The following is a 20,303-nucleotide window of genomic DNA, read 5'->3' as shown; positions in this document are numbered from 1 at the left end:
CGATGTAGCAGACAACACTCTCGCTATCGCTGACGCACACGTCAACAGCGATCTTGCAGTTGATGTCACCACCGAAGGAGGCAAAGGACAATACGGCGACCTCTTCGCAAGCATGGGTATGGGCGGAATTAACCTTAACTTCGCAAACAACGCCGCTGCTAAAGCGATCGCAGCCGGAGGACCTCACTACGGAAGCGGTGACGCTATTGCTCACGCCAACGCAAACAACGGATTCCAATTCGGCATGGGCCCAATGGGACTCGCCGTCAACGTGGACGGTGATCATTCTGGCGGTCACGGCGTCGATGTCGATGTAGCAGACAACACTCTCGCTATCGCTGACGCACACGTCAACAGCGATCTTGCAGTTGATGTCACCACCGAAGGAGGCAAAGGACAATACGGCGACCTATTCGCAAGCATGGGTATGGGCGGAATTAACCTTAACTTCGCAAACAACGCCGCTGCTAAAGCGATCGCAGCCGGAGGACCTCACTACGGAAGCGGTGACGCTATTGCTCACGCCAACGCAAACAACGGATTCCAATTCGGCATGGGCCCAATGGGACTCGCCGTCAACGTGGACGGTGATCATTCTGGCGGTCACGGCGTCGATGTCGATGTAGCAGACAACACTCTCGCTATCGCTGACGCACACGTCAACAGCGATCTTGCAGTTGATGTCACCACCGAAGGAGGCAAAGGACAATACGGCGACCTCTTCGCAAGCATGGGTATGGGCGGAATTAACCTTAACTTCGCAAACAACGCCGCTGCTAAAGCGATCGCAGCCGGAGGACCTCACTACGGAAGCGGTGACGCTATTGCTCACGCCAACGCAAACAACGGATTCCAATTCGGCATGGGCCCAATGGGACTCGCCGTCAACGTGGACGGTGATCATTCTGGCGGTCACGGCGTCGATGTCGATGTAGCAGACAACACTCTCGCTATCGCTGACGCACACGTCAACAGCGATCTTGCAGTTGATGTCACCACCGACGGAGGCAAAGGACAATACGACGACCTCTTCGCAAACATGGGTATGGGCGGAATTAACCTTAACTTCGGAAACAACGCCGCTGCTAAAGCAATCGCAAGCGGAGGACCTCACTATGGAAGCGGTGACGCTATTGCAGACGCCAACGCAAACAACGGATTCCAATTCGCCATGGGCCCAATGGGACTCGGCGTCAATGTGGACGGTGATCATTCTGGCGGTCACGGCGTCGAAGTCGATGTAGCAGACAACACTCTCGCCATCGCTGACGCATACGTCAACAGCGATCTTGCAGTTGATGTCACCACCGAAGGAGGCAAAGGACAATACGGCGACCTCTTCGCAAGCATGGGTATGGGCGGAATTACCCTTAACTTCGCAAACAACGCCGCTGCTAAAGCGATCGCAGCCGGAGGACCTCACTACGGAAGCGGTGACGCTATTGCTCACGCCAACGCAAACAACGGATTCCAATTCGACATGGGCCCAATGGGACTCGCCGTCAACGTGGACGGTGATCATTCTGGCGGTCACGGCGTCGATGTCGATGTAGCAGACAACACTCTCGCTATCGCTGACGCACACGTCGACAGCGATCTTGCAGTTGATGTCGCCACCGAAGGAGGCAAAGGACAATACGGCGACCTCTTCGCAAGCATGGGTATGGGCGGAATTAACCTCAACTTCGCAAACAACGCCGCTGCTAAAGCGATTGCAACCGGAGGACCTCACTACGGAAGCGGTGACGCTATTGCTCACGCAAACGCAAACAACGGATTCCAATTCGGCATGGGCCCAATGGGACTCGCCGTCAACGTGGACGGCGATCATTCTGGCGGTCACGGCGTCGATGTCGATGTAGCAGACAACACTCTCGCTATCGCTGACGCACACGTCAACAGCGATCTTGCAGTTGATGTCACCACCGAAGGAGGCAAAGGACAATACGGCGACCTCTTCGCAAGCATGGGTATGGGTGGAATTAACCTTAACTTCGCAAACAACGCCGCTGCTAAAGCGATCGCAGCCGGAGGACCTCACTACGGAAGCGGTGACGCTATTGCTCACGCCAACGCAAACAACGGATTCCAATTCGGCATGGGCCCAATGGGACTCACCGTCAACGTGGACGGTGATCATTCTGGCGGTCACGGCGTCGATGTCGATGTAGCAGACAACACTCTCGCTATCGCTGACGCACACGTCAACAGCGATCTTGCAGTTGATGTCACCACCGAAGGAGGCAAAGGACAATACGGCGACCTCTTCGCAAGCATGGGTATGGGCGGAATTAACCTTAACTTCGCAAACAACGCCGCCGCTAAAGCGATCGCAGCCGGAGGACCTCACTACGGAAGCGGTGACGCTATTGCTCACGCCAACGCAAACAACGGATTCCAATTCGGAATGGGCCCAATGGGACTCGCCGTCAACGTGGACGGTGATCATTCTGGCGGTCACGGCGTCGATGTCGATGTAGCAGACAACACTCTCGCTATCGCTGACGCACACGTCAACAGCGATCTTGCAGTTGATGTCACCACCGAAGGAGGCAAAGGACAATACGGCGACCTCTTCGCAAGCATGGGTATGGGCGGAATTAACCTTAACTTCGCAAACAACGCCGCCGCTAAAGCGATCGCAGCCGGAGGACCTCACTACGGAAGCGGTGACGCTATTGCTCACGCCAACGCAAACAACGGATTCCAATTCGGAATGGGCCCAATGGGACTCGCCGTCAACGTGGACGGTGATCATTCTGGCGGTCACGGCGTCGATGTCGATGTAGCAGACAACACTCTCGCTATCGCTGACGCACACGTCAACAGCGATCTTGCAGTTGATGTCACCACCGAAGGAGGCAAAGGACAATACGGCGACCTCTTCGCAAGCATGGGTATGGGCGGAATTAACCTTAACTTCGCAAACAACGCCGCTGCTAAAGCGATCGCAGCCGGAGGACCTCACTACGGAAGCGGTGACGCTATTGCTCACGCCAACGCAAACAACGGATTCCAATTCGGCATGGGCCCAATGGGACTCGCCGTCAACGTGGACGGTGATCATTCTGGCGGTCACGGCGTCGATGTCGATGTAGCAGACAACACTCTCGCTATCGCTGACGCACACGTCAACAGCGATCTTGCAGTTGATGTCACCACCGAAGGAGGCAAAGGACAATACGGCGACCTCTTCGCAAGCATGGGTATGGGCGGAATTAACCTTAACTTCGCAAACAACGCCGCTGCTAAAGCGATCGCAGCCGGAGGACCTCACTACGGAAGCGGTGACGCTATTGCTCACGCCAACGCAAACAACGGATTCCAATTCGGCATGGGCCCAATGGGACTCGCCGTCAACGTGGACGGTGATCATTCTGGCGGTCACGGCGTCGATGTCGATGTAGCAGACAACACTCTCGCTATCGCTGACGCACACGTCAACAGCGATCTTGCAGTTGATGTCACCACCGAAGGAGGCAAAGGACAATACGGCGACCTATTCGCAAGCATGGGTATGGGCGGAATTAACCTTAACTTCGCAAACAACGCCGCTGCTAAAGCGATCGCAGCCGGAGGACCTCACTACGGAAGCGGTGACGCTATTGCTCACGCCAACGCAAACAACGGATTCCAATTCGGCATGGGCCCAATGGGACTCGCCGTCAACGTGGACGGTGATCATTCTGGCGGTCACGGCGTCGATGTCGATGTAGCAGACAACACTCTCGCTATCGCTGACGCACACGTCAACAGCGATCTTGCAGTTGATGTCACCACCGAAGGAGGCAAAGGACAATACGGCGACCTCTTCGCAAGCATGGGTATGGGCGGAATTAACCTTAACTTCGCAAACAACGCCGCTGCTAAAGCGATCGCAGCCGGAGGACCTCACTACGGAAGCGGTGACGCTATTGCTCACGCCAACGCAAACAACGGATTCCAATTCGGCATGGGCCCAATGGGACTCGCCGTCAACGTGGACGGTGATCATTCTGGCGGTCACGGCGTCGATGTCGATGTAGCAGACAACACTCTCGCTATCGCTGACGCACACGTCAACAGCGATCTTGCAGTTGATGTCACCACCGAAGGAGGCAAAGGACAATACGGCGACCTCTTCGCAAGCATGGGTATGGGCGGAATTAACCTTAACTTCGCAAACAACGCCGCTGCTAAAGCGATCGCAGCCGGAGGACCTCACTACGGAAGCGGTGACGCTATTGCTCACGCCAACGCAAACAACGGATTCCAATTCGGCATGGGCCCAATGGGACTCGCCGTCAACGTGGACGGTGATCATTCTGGCGGTCACGGCGTCGATGTCGATGTAGCAGACAACACTCTCGCTATCGCTGACGCACACGTCAACAGCGATCTTGCAGTTGATGTCACCACCGAAGGAGGCAAAGGACAATACGGCGACCTCTTCGCAAGCATGGGTATGGGCGGAATTAACCTTAACTTCGCAAACAACGCCGCTGCTAAAGCGATGGCAGCCGGAGGACCTCACTACGGAAGCGGTGACGCTATTGCTCACGCCAACGCAAACAACGGATTCCAATTCGGCATGGGCCCAATGGGACTCGCCGTCAACGTGGACGGTGATCATTCTGGCGGTCACGGCGTCGATGTCGATGTAGCAGACAACACTCTCGCTATCGCTGACGCACACGTCAACAGCGATCTTGCAGTTGATGTCACCACCGAAGGAGGCAAAGGACAATACGGCGACCTCTTCGCAAGCATGGGTATGGGCGGAATTAACCTTAACTTCGCAAACAACGCCGCTGCTAAAGCGATTGCAGCCGGAGGACCTCACTACGGAAGCGGTGACGCTATTGCTCACGCCAACGCAAACAACGGATTCCAATTCGGCATGGGCCCAATGGGACTCGCCGTCAACGTGGACGGTGATCATTCTGGCGGTCACGGCGTCGATGTCGATGTAGCAGACAACACTCTCGCTATCGCTGACGCACACGTCAACAGCGATCTTGCAGTTGATGTCACCACCGAAGGAGGCAAAGGACAATACGGCGACCTCTTCGCAAGCATGGGTATGGGCGGAATTAACCTTAACTTCGCAAACAACGCCGCTGCTAAAGCGATTGCAGCCGGAGGACCTCACTACGGAAGCGGTGACGCTATTGCTCACGCCAACGCAAACAACGGATTCCAATTCGGCATGGGCCCAATGGGACTCGCCGTCAACGTGGACGGTGATCATTCTGGCGGTCACGGCGTCGATGTCGATGTAGCAGACAACACTCTCGCTATCGCTGACGCACACGTCAACAGCGATCTTGCAGTTGATGTCACCACCGAAGGAGGCAAAGGACAATACGGCGACCTCTTCGCAAGCATGGGTATGGGCGGAATTAACCTTAACTTCGCAAACAACGCCGCTGCTAAAGCGATCGCAGCCGGAGGACCTCACTACGGAAGCGGTGACGCTATTGCTCACGCCAACGCAAACAACGGATTCCAATTCGGCATGGGCCCAATGGGACTCGCCGTCAACGTGGACGGTGATCATTCTGGCGGTCACGGCGTCGATGTCGATGTAGCAGACAACACTCTCGCTATCGCTGACGCACACGTCAACAGCGATCTTGCAGTTGATGTCACCACCGAAGGAGGCAAAGGACAATACGGCGACCTCTTCGCAAGCATGGGTATGGGCGGAATTAACCTTAACTTCGCAAACAACGCCGCTGCTAAAGCGATGGCAGCCGGAGGACCTCACTACGGAAGCGGTGACGCTATTGCTCACGCCAACGCAAACAACGGATTCCAATTCGGCATGGGCCCAATGGGACTCGCCGTCAACGTGGACGGTGATCATTCTGGCGGTCACGGCGTCGATGTCGATGTAGCAGACAACACTCTCGCTATCGCTGACGCACACGTCAACAGCGATCTTGCAGTTGATGTCACCACCGAAGGAGGCAAAGGACAATACGGCGACCTCTTCGCAAGCATGGGTATGGGCGGAATTAACCTTAACTTCGCAAACAACGCCGCTGCTAAAGCGATCGCAGCCGGAGGACCTCACTACGGAAGCGGTGACGCTATTGCTCACGCCAACGCAAACAACGGATTCCAATTCGGCATGGGCCCAATGGGACTCGCCGTCAACGTGGACGGTGATCATTCTGGCGGTCACGGCGTCGATGTCGATGTAGCAGACAACACTCTCGCTATCGCTGACGCACACGTCAACAGCGATCTTGCAGTTGATGTCACCACCGAAGGAGGCAAAGGACAATACGGCGACCTCTTCGCAAGCATGGGTATGGGCGGAATTAACCTTAACTTCGCAAACAACGCCGCTGCTAAAGCGATGGCAGCCGGAGGACCTCACTACGGAAGCGGTGACGCTATTGCTCACGCCAACGCAAACAACGGATTCCAATTCGGCATGGGCCCAATGGGACTCGCCGTCAACGTGGACGGTGATCATTCTGGCGGTCACGGCGTCGATGTCGATGTAGCAGACAACACTCTCGCTATCGCTGACGCACACGTCAACAGCGATCTTGCAGTTGATGTCACCACCGAAGGAGGCAAAGGACAATACGGCGACCTCTTCGCAAGCATGGGTATGGGCGGAATTAACCTTAACTTCGCAAACAACGCCGCTGCTAAAGCGATCGCAGCCGGAGGACCTCACTACGGAAGCGGTGACGCTATTGCTCACGCCAACGCAAACAACGGATTCCAATTCGGCATGGGCCCAATGGGACTCGCCGTCAACGTGGACGGTGATCATTCTGGCGGTCACGGCGTCGATGTCGATGTAGCAGACAACACTCTCGCTATCGCTGACGCACACGTCAACAGCGATCTTGCAGTTGATGTCACCACCGAAGGAGGCAAAGGACAATACGGCGACCTCTTCGCAAGCATGGGTATGGGCGGAATTAACCTTAACTTCGCAAACAACGCCGCTGCTAAAGCGATCGCAGCCGGAGGACCTCACTACGGAAGCGGTGACGCTATTGCTCACGCCAACGCAAACAACGGATTCCAATTCGGCATGGGCCCAATGGGACTCGCCGTCAACGTGGACGGTGATCATTCTGGCGGTCACGGCGTCGATGTCGATGTAGCAGACAACACTCTCGCTATCGCTGACGCACACGTCAACAGCGATCTTGCAGTTGATGTCACCACCGAAGGAGGCAAAGGACAATACGGCGACCTCTTCGCAAGCATGGGTATGGGCGGAATTAACCTTAACTTCGCAAACACCGCCGCTGCTAAAGCGATCGCAGCCGGAGGACCTCACTACGGAAGCGGTGACGCTATTGCTCACGCCAACGCAAACAACGGATTCCAATTCGGCATGGGCCCAATGGGACTCGCCGTCAACGTGGACGGTGATCATTCTGGCGGTCACGGCGTCGATGTCGATGTAGCAGACAACACTCTCGCTATCGCTGACGCACACGTCAACAGCGATCTTGCAGTTGATGTCACCACCGAAGGAGGCAAAGGACAATACGGCGACCTCTTCGCAAGCATGGGTATGGGCGGAATTAACCTTAACTTCGCAAACAACGCCGCTGCTAAAGCGATCGCAGCCGGAGGACCTCACTACGGAAGCGGTGACGCTATTGCTCACGCCAACGCAAACAACGGATTCCAATTCGGCATGGGCCCAATGGGACTCGCCGTCAACGTGGACGGTGATCATTCTGGCGGTCACGGCGTCGATGTCGATGTAGCAGACAACACTCTCGCTATCGCTGACGCACACGTCAACAGCGATCTTGCAGTTGATGTCACCACCGAAGGAGGCAAAGGACAATACGGCGACCTCTTCGCAAGCATGGGTATGGGCGAAATTAACCTTAACTTTGCAAACAACGCCGCTGCTAAAGCGATCGCAGCCGGAGGACCTCACTACGGAAGCGGTGACGCTATTGCTCACGCCAACGCAAACAACGGATTCCAATTCGGCATGGGCCCAATGGGACTCGCCGTCAACGTGGACGGTGATCATTCTGGCGGTCACGGCGTCGATGTCGATGTAGCAGACAACACTCTCGCTATCGCTGACGCACACGTCAACAGCGATCATGCAGTTGATGTCACAACCGAAGGAGGCAAAGGACAATACGGCGAACTCTTCGCAAGCATGGGTATGGGCGGAATTAACCTTAACTTCGCAAACAACGCCGCTGCTAAAGCGATCGCAGCCGGAGGACCTCACTACGGAAGCGGTGACGCTATTGCTCACGCCAACGCAAACAACGGATTCCAATTCGACATGGGCCCAATGGGACTCGCCGTCAACGTGGACGGTGATCATTCTGGCGGTCACGGCGTCGATGTCGATGTAGCAGACAACACTCTCGCTATCGCTGACGCACACGTCAACAGCGATCTTGCAGTTGATGTCACCACCGAAGGAGGCAAAGGACAATACGGCGACCTCTTCGCAAGCATGGGTATGGGCGGAATTAACCTTAACTTCGCAAACAACGCCGCTGCTAAAGCGATCGCAGCCGGAGGACCTCACTACGGAAGCGGTGACGCTATTGCTCACGCCAACGCAAACAACGGATTCCAATTCGGCATGGGCCCAATGGGACTCGCCGTCAACGTGGACGGTGATCATTCTGGCGGTCACGGCGTCGATGTCGATGTAGCAGACAACACTCTCGCTATCGCTGACGCACACGTCAACAGCGATCTTGCAGTTGATGTCACCACCGAAGGAGGCAAAGGACAATACGGCGACCTCTTCGCAAGCATGGGTATGGGCGGAATTAACCTTAACTTCGCAAACAACGCCGCTGCTAAAGCGATCGCAGCCGGAGGACCTCACTACGGAAGCGGTGACGCTATTGCTCACGCCAACGCAAACAACGGATTCCAATTCGGCATGGGCCCAATGGGACTCGCCATCAACGTGAACGGTGATCATTCTGGCGGTCACGGCGTCGATGTCGATGTAGCAGACAACACTCTCGCTATCGCTGACGCACACGTCAACAGCGATCTTGCAGTTGATGTCACCACCGAAGGAGGCAAAGGACAATACGGCGACCTCTTCGCAAGCATGGGTATGGGCGGAATTAACCTTAACTTCGCAAACAACGCCGCTGCTAAAGCGATCGCAGCCGGAGGACCTCACTACGGAAGCGGTGACGCTATTGCTCACGCCAACGCAAACAACGGATTCCAATTCGGCATGGGCCCAATGGGACTCGCCGTCAACGTGGACGGTGATCATTCTGGCGGTCACGGCGTCGATGTCGATGTAGCAGACAACACTCTCGCTATCGCTGACGCACACGTCAACAGCGATCTTGCAGTTGATGTCACCACCGAAGGAGGCAAAGGACAATACGGCGACCTCTTCGCAAGCATGGGTATGGGCGGAATTAACCTTAACTTCGCAAACAACGCCGCTGCTAAAGCGATCGCAGCCGGAGGACCTCACTACGGAAGCGGTGACGCTATTGCTCACGCCAACGCAAACAACGGATTCCAATTCGGCATGGGCCCAATGGGACTCGCCGTCAACGTGGACGGTGATCATTCTGGCGGTCACGGCGTCGATGTCGATGTAGCAGACAACACTCTCGCTATCGCTGACGCACACGTCAACAGCGATCTTGCAGTTGATGTCACCACCGAAGGAGGCAAAGGACAATACGGCGACCTCTTCGCAAGCATGGGTATGGGCGGAATTAACCTTAACTTCGCAAACAACGCCGCTGCTAAAGCGATCGCAGCCGGAGGACCTCACTACGGAAGCGGTGACGCTATTGCTCACGCCAACGCAAACAACGGATTCCAATTCGGCATGGGCCCAATGGGACTCGCCGTCAACGTGGACGGTGATCATTCTGGCGGTCACGGCGTCGATGTCGATGTAGCAGACAACACTCTCGCTATCGCTGACGCACACGTCAACAGCGATCTTGCAGTTGATGTAACCACCGAAGGAGGCAAAGGACAATACGGCGACCTCTTCGCAAGCATGGGTATGGGCGGTATTAAGCTTAACTTCGCAAACAACGCCGCTGCTAAAGCGATCGCAGCCGGAGGACCTCACTACGGAAGCGGTGACGCTATTGCTCACGCCAACGCAAATAACGGATTCCAATTCGGCATGGGCCCAATGGGACTCGCCGTTAACGTGGACGGTGATCATTCTGGCGGTCACGGCGTCGATGTCGATGTAGCAGACAACACTCTAGCTATCGCTGACGCACACGTCAACAGCGATCTTGCAGTTGATGTCACCACCGAAGGAGGCAAAGGACAATACGGCGACCTCTTCGCAAGCATGGGCATGGGCGGAATTAACCTTAACTTCGCAAACAACGCCGCTGCTAAAGCGATGGCGGCCGGAGGACCTCACTACGGAAGCGGTGACGCTATTGCTCACGCCAACGCAAACAACGGATTCCAATTCGGCATGGGCCCAATGGGACTCGCCGTCAACGTGGACGGTGATCATTCTGGCGGTCACGGCGTCGATGTCGATGTAGCAGACAACACTCTCGCTATCGCTGACGCACACGTCAACAGCGATCTTGCAGTTGATGTCACCACCGAAGGAGGCAAAGGACAATACGGCGACCTCTTCGCAAGCATGGGTATGGGCGGAATTAACCTTAACTTCGCAAACAACGCCGCTGCTAAAGCGATCGCAGCCGGAGGACCTCACTACGGAAGCGGTGACGCTATTGCTCACGCCAACGCAAACAACGGATTCCAATTCGGCATGGGCCCAATGGGACTCGCCGTCAACGTGGACGGTGATCATTCTGGCGGTCACGGCGTCGATGTCGATGTAGCAGACAACACTCTCGCTATCGCTGACGCACACGTCAACAGCGATCTTGCAGTTGATGTCACCACCGAAGGAGGCAAAGGACAATACGGCGACCTCTTCGCAAGCATGGGTATGGGCGGAATTAACCTTAACTTCGCAAACAACGCCGCTGCTAAAGCGATCGCAGCCGGAGGACCTCACTACGGAAGCGGTGACGCTATTGCTCACGCCAACGCAAACAACGGATTCCAATTCGGCATGGGCCCAATGGGACTCGCCGTCAACGTGGACGGTGATCATTCTGGCGGTCACGGCGTCGATGTCGATGTAGCAGACAACACTCTCGCTATCGCTGACGCACACGTCAACAGCGATCTTGCAGTTGATGTCACCACCGAAGGAGGCAAAGGACAATACGGCGACCTCTTCGCAAGCATGGGTATGGGCGGAATTAACCTTAACTTCGCAAACAACGCCGCTGCTAAAGCGATCGCAGCCGGAGGACCTCACTACGGAAGCGGTGACGCTATTGCTCACGCCAACGCAAACAACGGATTCCAATTCGGCATGGGCCCAATGGGACTCGCCGTCAACGTGGACGGTGATCATTCTGGCGGTCACGGCGTCGATGTCGATGTAGCAGACAACACTCTCGCTATCGCTGACGCACACGTCAACAGCGATCTTGCAGTTGATGTCACCACCGAAGGAGGCAAAGGACAATACGGCGACCTCTTCGCAAGCATGGGTATGGGCGGAATTAACCTTAACTTCGCAAACAACGCCGCTGCTAAAGCGATTGCAGCCGGAGGACCTCACTACGGAAGCGGTGACGCTATTGCTCACGCCAACGCAAACAACGGATTCCAATTCGGCATGGGCCCAATGGGACTCGCCGTCAACGTGGACGGTGATCATTCTGGCGGTCACGGCGTCGATGTCGATGTAGCAGACAACACTCTCGCTATCGCTGACGCACACGTCAACAGCGATCTTGCAGTTGATGTCACCACCGAAGGAGGCAAAGGACAATACGGCGACCTCTTCGCAAGCATGGGTATGGGCGGAATTAACCTTAACTTCGCAAACAACGCCGCTGCTAAAGCGATCGCAGCCGGAGGACCTCACTACGGAAGTGGTGACGCTATTGCTCACGCCAACGCAAACAACGGATTCCAATTCGGCATGGGCCCAATGGGACTCGCCGTCAACGTGGACGGTGATCATTCTGGCGGTCACGGCGTCGATGTCGATGTAGCAGACAACACTCTCGCTATCGCTGACGCACACGTCAACAGCGATCTTGCAGTTGATGTCACCACCGAAGGAGGCAAAGGACAATACGGCGACCTCTTCGCAAGCATGGGTATGGGCGGAATTAACCTTAACTTCGCAAACAACGCCGCTGCTAAAGCGATCGCAGCCGGAGGACCTCACTACGGAAGCGGTGACGCTATTGCTCACGCCAACGCAAACAACGGATTCCAATTCGGCATGGGCCCAATGGGACTCGCCGTCAACGTGGACGGTGATCATTCTGGCGGTCACGGCGTCGATGTCGATGTAGCAGACAACACTCTCGCTATCGCTGACGCACACGTCAACAGCGATCTTGCAGTTGATGTCACCACCGAAGGAGGCAAAGGAAAATACGGCGACCTCTTCGCAAGCATGGGTATGGGCGGAATTAACCTTAACTTCGCAAACAACGCCGCTGCTAAAGCGATCGCAGCCGGAGGACCTCACTACGGAAGCGGTGACGCTATTGCTCACGCCAACGCAAACAACGGATTCCAATTCGGCATGGGCCCAATGGGACTCGCCGTCAACGTGGACGGTGATGATTCTGGCGGTCACGGCGTCGATGTCGATGTAGCAGACAACACTCTCGCTATCGCTGACGCACACGTCAACAGCGATCTTGCAGTTGATGTCACCACCGAAGGAGGCAAAGGACAATACGGCGACCTCTTCGCAAGCATGGGTATGGGCGGAATTAACCTTAACTTCGCAAACAACGCCGCTGCTAAAGCGATCGCAGCCGGAGGACCTCACTACGGAAGCGGTGACGCTATTGCTCACGCCAACGCAAACAACGGATTCCAATTCGGCATGGGCCCAATGGGACTCGCCGTCAACGTGGACGGTGATCATTCTGGCGGTCACGGCGTCGATGTCGATGTAGCAGACAACACTCTCGCTATCGCTGACGCACACGTCAACAGCGATCTTATAGTTGATGTCACCACCGAAGGTGGCAAAGGACAATACGGCGATCTCTTCGCAAGCATGGGTATGGGCGGAATTAACCTTAACTTCGCAAACAACGCCGCTGCTAAAGCGATGGCGGCCGGAGGACCTCACTACGGAAGCGGTGACGCTATTGCTCACGCCAACGCAAACAACGGATTCCAATTCGGCATGGGCCCAATGGGACTCGCCGTCAACGTGGACGGTGATCATTCTGGCGGTCACGGCGTCGATGTCGATGTAGCAGACAACACTCTCGCTATCGCTGACGCACACGTCAACAGCGATCTTGCAGTTGATGTCACCACCGAAGGAGGCAAAGGACAATACGGCGACCTCTTCGCAAGCATGGGTATGGGCGGAATTAACCTTAACTTCGCAAACAACGCCGCTGCTAAAGCGATCGCAGCCGGAGGACCTCACTACGGAAGCGGTGACGCTATTGCTCACGCCAACGCAAACAACGGATTCCAATTCGGCATGGGCCCAATGGGACTCGCCGTCAACGTGGACGGTGATCATTCTGGCGGTCACGGCGTCGATGTCGATGTAGCAGACAACACTCTCGCTATCGCTGACGCACACGTCAACAGCGATCTTGCAGTTGATGTCACCACCGAAGGAGGCAAAGGACAATACGGCGACCTCTTCGCAAGCATGGGTATGGGCGGAATTAACCTTAACTTCGCAAACAACGCCGCTGCTAAAGCGATCGCAGCCGGAGGACCTCACTACGGAAGCGGTGACGCTATTGCTCACGCCAACGCAAACAACGGATTCCAATTCGGCATGGGCCCAATGGGACTCGCCGTCAACGTGGACGGTGATCATTCTGGCGGTCACGGCGTCGATGTCGATGTAGCAGACAACACTCTCGCTATCGCTGACGCACACGTCAACAGCGATCTTGCAGTTGATGTCACCACCGAAGGAGGCAAAGGACAATACGGCGACCTCTTCGCAAGCATGGGTATGGGCGGAATTAACCTTAACTTCGCAAACAACGCCGCTGCTAAAGCGATCGCAGCCGGAGGACCTCACTACGGAAGCGGTGACGCTATTGCTCACGCCAACGCAAACAACGGATTCCAATTCGGCATGGGCCCAATGGGACTCGCCGTCAACGTGGACGGTGATCATTCTGGCGGTCACGGCGTCGATGTCGATGTAGCAGACAACACTCTCGCTATCGCTGACGCACACGTCAACAGCGATCTTGCAGTTGATGTCACCACCGAAGGAGGCAAAGGACAATACGGCGACCTCTTCGCAAGCATGGGTATGGGCGGAATTAACCTTAACTTCGCAAACAACGCCGCTGCTAAAGCGATTGCAGCCGGAGGACCTCACTACGGAAGCGGTGACGCTATTGCTCACGCCAACGCAAACAACGGATTCCAATTCGGCATGGGCCCAATGGGACTCGCCGTCAACGTGGACGGAGATCATTCTGGCGGTCACGGCGTCGATGTCGATGTAGCAGACAACACTCTCGCTATCGCTGACGCACACGTCAACAGCGATCTTGCAGTTGATGTCACCACCGAAGGTGGCAAAGGACAATACGGCGACCTCTTCGCAAGCATGGGTATGGGCGGAATTAACCTTAACTTCGCAAACAACGCCGCTGCTAAAGCGATGGCGGCCGGAGGACCTCACTACGGAAGCGGTGACGCTATTGCTCACGCCAACGCAAACAACGGATTCCAATTCGGCATGGGCCCAATGGGACTCGCCGTCAACGTGGACGGTGATCATTCTGGCGGTCACGGCGTCGATGTCGATGTAGCAGACAACACTCTCGCTATCGCTGACGCACACGTCAACAGCGATCTTGCAGTTGATGTCACCACCGAAGGAGGCAAAGGACAATACGGCGACCTCTTCGCAAGCATGGGTATGGGCGGAATTAACCTTAACTTCGCAAACAACGCCGCTGCTAAAGCGATCGCAGCCGGAGGACCTCACTACGGAAGCGGTGACGCTATTGCTCACGCCAACGCAAACAACGGATTCCAATTCGGCATGGGCCCAATGGGACTCGCCGTCAACGTGGACGGTGATCATTCTGGCGGTCACGGCGTCGATGTCGATGTAGCAGACAACACTCTCGCTATCGCTGACGCACACGTCAACAGCGATCTTGCAGTTGATGTCACCACCGAAGGAGGCAAAGGACAATACGGCGACCTCTTCGCAAGCATGGGTATGGGCGGAATTAACCTTAACTTCGCAAACAACGCCGCTGCTAAAGCGATCGCAGCCGGAGGACCTCACTACGGAAGCGGTGACGCTATTGCTCACGCCAACGCAAACAACGGATTCCAATTCGGCATGGGCCCAATGGGACTCGCCGTCAACGTGGACGGTGATCATTCTGGCGGTCACGGCGTCGATGTCGATGTAGCAGACAACACTCTCGCTATCGCTGACGCACACGTCAACAGCGATCTTGCAGTTGATGTCACCACCGAAGGAGGCAAAGGACAATACGGCGACCTCTTCGCAAGCATGGGTATGGGCGGAATTAACCTTAACTTCGCAAACAACGCCGCTGCTAAAGCGATCGCAGCCGGAGGACCTCACTACGGAAGCGGTGACGCTATTGCTCACGCCAACGCAAACAACGGATTCCAATTCGGCATGGGCCCAATGGGACTCGCCGTCAACGTGGACGGTGATCATTCTGGCGGTCACGGCGTCGATGTCGATGTAGCAGACAACACTCTCGCTATCGCTGACGCACACGTCAACAGCGATCTTGCAGTTGATGTCACCACCGAAGGAGGCAAAGGACAATACGGCGACCTCTTCGCAAGCATGGGTATGGGCGGAATTAACCTTAACTTCGCAAACAACGCCGCTGCTAAAGCGATCGCAGCCGGAGGACCTCACTACGGAAGCGGTGACGCTATTGCTCACGCCAACGCAAACAACGGATTCCAATTCGGCATGGGCCCAATGGGACTCGCCGTCAACGTGGACGGTGATCATTCTGACGGTCACGGCGTCGATGTCGATGTAGCAGACAACACTCTCGCTATCGCTGACGCACACGTCAACAGCGATCTTGCAGTTGATGTCACCACCGAAGGAGGCAAAGGACAATACGGCGACCTCTTCGCAAGCATGGGTATGGGCGGAATCAACCTTAACTTCGCAAACAACGCCGCTGCTAAAGCGATCGCAGCCGGAGGACCTCACTACGGAAGCAGTGACGCTATTGCTCACGCCAACGCAAACAACGGATTCCAATTCGGCATGGGCCCAATGGGACTCGCCGTCAACGTGGACGGTGATCATTCTGGCGGTCACGGCGTCGATGTCGATGTAGCAGACAACACTCTCGCTATCGCTGACGCACACGTCAACAGCGATCTTGCAGTTGATGTCACCACCGAAGGAGGCAAAGGACAATACGGCGACCTCTTCGCAAGCATGGGTATGGGCGGAATTAACCTTAACTTCGCAAACAACGCCGCTGCTAAAGCGATCGCAGCCGGAGGACCTCACTACGGAAGCGGTGACGCTATTGCTCACGCCAACGCAAACAACGGATTCCAATTCGGCATGGGCCCAATGGGACTCGCCGTCAACGTGGACGGTGATCATTCTGGCGGTCACGGCGTCGATGTCGATGTAGCAGACAACACTCTCGCTATCGCTGACGCACACGTCAACAGCGATCTTGCAGTTGATGTCACCACCGAAGGAGGCAAAGGACAATACGGCGACCTCTTCGCAAGCATGGGTATGGGCGGAATTAACCTTAACTTCGCAAACAACGCCGCTGCTAAAGCGATCGCAGCCGGAGGACCTCACTACGGAAGCGGTGACGCTATTGCTCACGCCAACGCAAACAACGGATTCCAATTCGGCATGGGCCCAATGGGACTCGCCGTCAACGTGGACGGTGATCATTCTGGCGGTCACGGCGTCGATGTCGATGTAGCAGACAACACTCTCGCTATCGCTGACGCACACGTCAACAGCGATCTTGCAGTTGATGTCACCACCGAAGGAGGCAAAGGACAATACGGCGACCTCTTCGCAAGCATGGGTATGGGCGGAATTAACCTTAACTTCGCAAACAACGCCGCTGCTAAAGCGATCGCTGCCGGAGGACCTCACTATGGAAGCGGTGACGCTATTGCTCACGCCAACGCAAACAACGGATTCCAATTCGGCATGGGCCCAATGGGACTCGCCGTCAACGTGGACGGTGATCATTCTGGCGGTCACGGCGTCGATGTCGATGTAGCAGACAACACTCTCGCTATCGCTGACGCACACGTCAACAGCGATCTTGCAGTTGATGTCACCACCGAAGGAGGCAAAGGACAATACGGCGACCTCTTCGCAAGCATGGGTATGGGCGGAATTAACCTTAACTTCGCAAACAACGCCGCTGCTAAAGCGATGGCAGCCGGAGGACCTCACTACGGAAGCGGTGACGCTATTGCTCACGCCAACGCAAACAACGGATTCCAATTCGGCATGGGCCCAATGGGACTCGCCGTCAACGTGGACGGTGATCATTCTGGCGGTCACGGCGTCGATGTCGATGTAGCAGACAACACTCTCGCTATCGCTGACGCACACGTCAACAGCGATCTTGCAGTTGATGTCACCACCGAAGGAGGCAAAGGACAATACGGCGACCTCTTCGCAAGCATGGGTATGGGCGAAATTAACCTTAACTTCGCAAACAACGCCGCTGCTAAAGCGATGGCGGCCGGAGGACCTCACTACGGAAGCGGTGACGCTATTGCTCACGCCAACGCAAACAACGGATTCCAATTCGGCATGGGCCCAATGGGACTCGCCGTCAACGTGGACGGTGATCATTCTGGCGGTCACGGCGTTGATGTCGATGTAGAAGACAACACTCTCGCTATCGCTGACGCACACGTCAACAGCGATCTTGCAGTTGATGTCACCACCGAAGGAGGCAAAGGACAATACGGCGACCTCTTCGCAAGCATGGGTATGGGCGGAATTAACCTTAACTTCGCAAACAACGCCGCTGCTAAAGCGATCGCAGCCGGAGGACCTCACTACGGAAGCGGTGACGCTATTGCTCACGCCAACGCAAACAACGGATTCCAATTCGGCATGGGCCCAATGGGACTCGCCGTCAACGTGGACGGTGATCATTCTGGCGGTCACGGCGTCGATGTCGATGTAGCAGACAACACTCTCGCTATCGCTGACGCACACGTCAACAGCGATCTTGCAGTTGATGTCACCACCGAAGGAGGCAAAGGACAATACGGCGACCTCTTCGCAAGCATGGGTATGGGCGGAATTAACCTTAACTTCGCAAACAACGCCGCTGCTAAAGCGATCGCAGCCGGAGGACCTCACTACGGAAGCGGTGACGCTATTGCTCACGCCAACGCAAACAACGGATTCCAATTCGGCATGGGCCCAATGGGACTCGCCGTCAACGTGGACGGTGATCATTCTGGCGGTCACGGCGTCGATGTCGATGTAGCAGACAACACTCTCGCTATCGCTGACGCACACGTCAACAGCGATCTTGCAGTTGATGTCACCACCGAAGGAGGCAAAGGACAATACGGCGACCTCTTCGCAAGCATGGGTATGGGCGGAATTAACCTTAACTTCGCAAACAACGCCGCTGCTAAAGCGATCGCAGCCGGAGGACCTCACTACGGAAGCGGTGACGCTATTGCTCACGCCAACGCAAACAACGGATTCCAATTCGGCATGGGCCCAATGGGACTCGCCGTCAACGTGGACGGTGATCATTCTGGCGGTCACGGCGTCGATGTCGATGTAGCAGACAACACTCTCGCTATCGCTGACGCACACGTCAACAGCGATCTTGCAGTTGATGTCACCACCGAAGGAGGCAAAGGACAATACGGCGACCTCTTCGCAAGTATGGGTATGGGCGGAATTAACCTTAACTTCGCAAACAACGCCGCTGCTAAAGCGATGGCAGCCGGAGGACCTCACTACGGAAGCGGTGACGCTATTGCTCACGCCAACGCAAACAACGGATTCCAATTCGGCATGGGCCCAATGGGACTCGCCGTCAACGTGGACGGTGATCATTCTGGCGGTCACGGCGTCGATGTCGATGTAGCAGACAACACTCTCGCTATCGCTGACGCACACGTCAACAGCGATCTTGCAGTTGATGTCACCACCGAAGGAGGCAAAGGACAATACGGCGACCTCTTCGCAAGCATGGGTATGGGCGGAATTAACCTTAACTTCGCAAACAACGCCGCTGCTAAAGCGATTGCAGCCGGAGGACCTCACTACGGAAGCGGTGACGCTATTGCTCACGCCAACGCAAACAACGGATTCCAATTCGGCATGGGCCCAATGGGACTCGCCGTCAACGTGGACGGTGATCATTCTGGCGGTCACGGCGTCGATGTCGATGTAGCAGACAACACTCTCGCTATCGCTGACGCACACGTCAACAGCGATCTTGCAGTTGATGTCACCACCGAAGGAGGCAAAGGACAATACGGCGACCTCTTCGCAAGCATGGGTATGGGCGGAATTAACCTTAACTTCGCAAACAACGCCGCTGCTAAAGCGATCGCAGCCGGAGGACCTCACTACGGAAGCGGTGACGCTATTGCTCACGCCAACGCAAACAACGGATTCCAATTCGGCATGGGCCCAATGGGACTCGCCGTCAACGTGGACGGTGATCATTCTGGCGGTCACGGCGTCGATGTCGATGTAGCAGACAACACTCTCGCTATCGCTGACGCACACGTCAACAGCGATCTTGCAGTTGATGTCACCACCGAAGGAGGCAAAGGACAATACGGCGACCTCTTCGCAAGCATGGGTATGGGCGGAATTAACCTTAACTTCGCAAACAACGCCGCTGCTAAAGCGATCGCTGCCGGAGGACCTCACTATGGAAGCGGTGACGCTATTGCTCACGCCAACGCAAACAACGGATTCCAATTCGGCATGGGCCCAATGGGACTCGCCGTCAACGTGGACGGTGATCATTCTGGCGGTCACGGCGTCGATGTCGATGTAGCAGACAACACTCTCGCTATCGCTGACGCACACGTCAACAGCGATCTTGCAGTTGATGTCACCACCGAAGGAGGCAAAGGACAATACGGCGACCTCTTCGCAAGCATGGGTATGGGCGGAATTAACCTTAACTTCGCAAACAACGCCGCTGCTAAAGCGATGGCAGCCGGAGGACCTCACTACGGAAGCGGTGACGCTATTGCTCACGCCA

The sequence above is a fragment of the Botryllus schlosseri genome, chromosome 2, assembly GCF_051294905.1.
Source record: "Botryllus schlosseri isolate E-star chromosome 2, Bs_hap1, whole genome shotgun sequence".
NCBI lineage: Eukaryota > Metazoa > Chordata > Ascidiacea > Stolidobranchia > Styelidae > Botryllus > Botryllus schlosseri.
The sequence above is the reverse complement of the archived record's forward strand: the minus strand, read 5'-3'. Positions refer to the sequence as shown.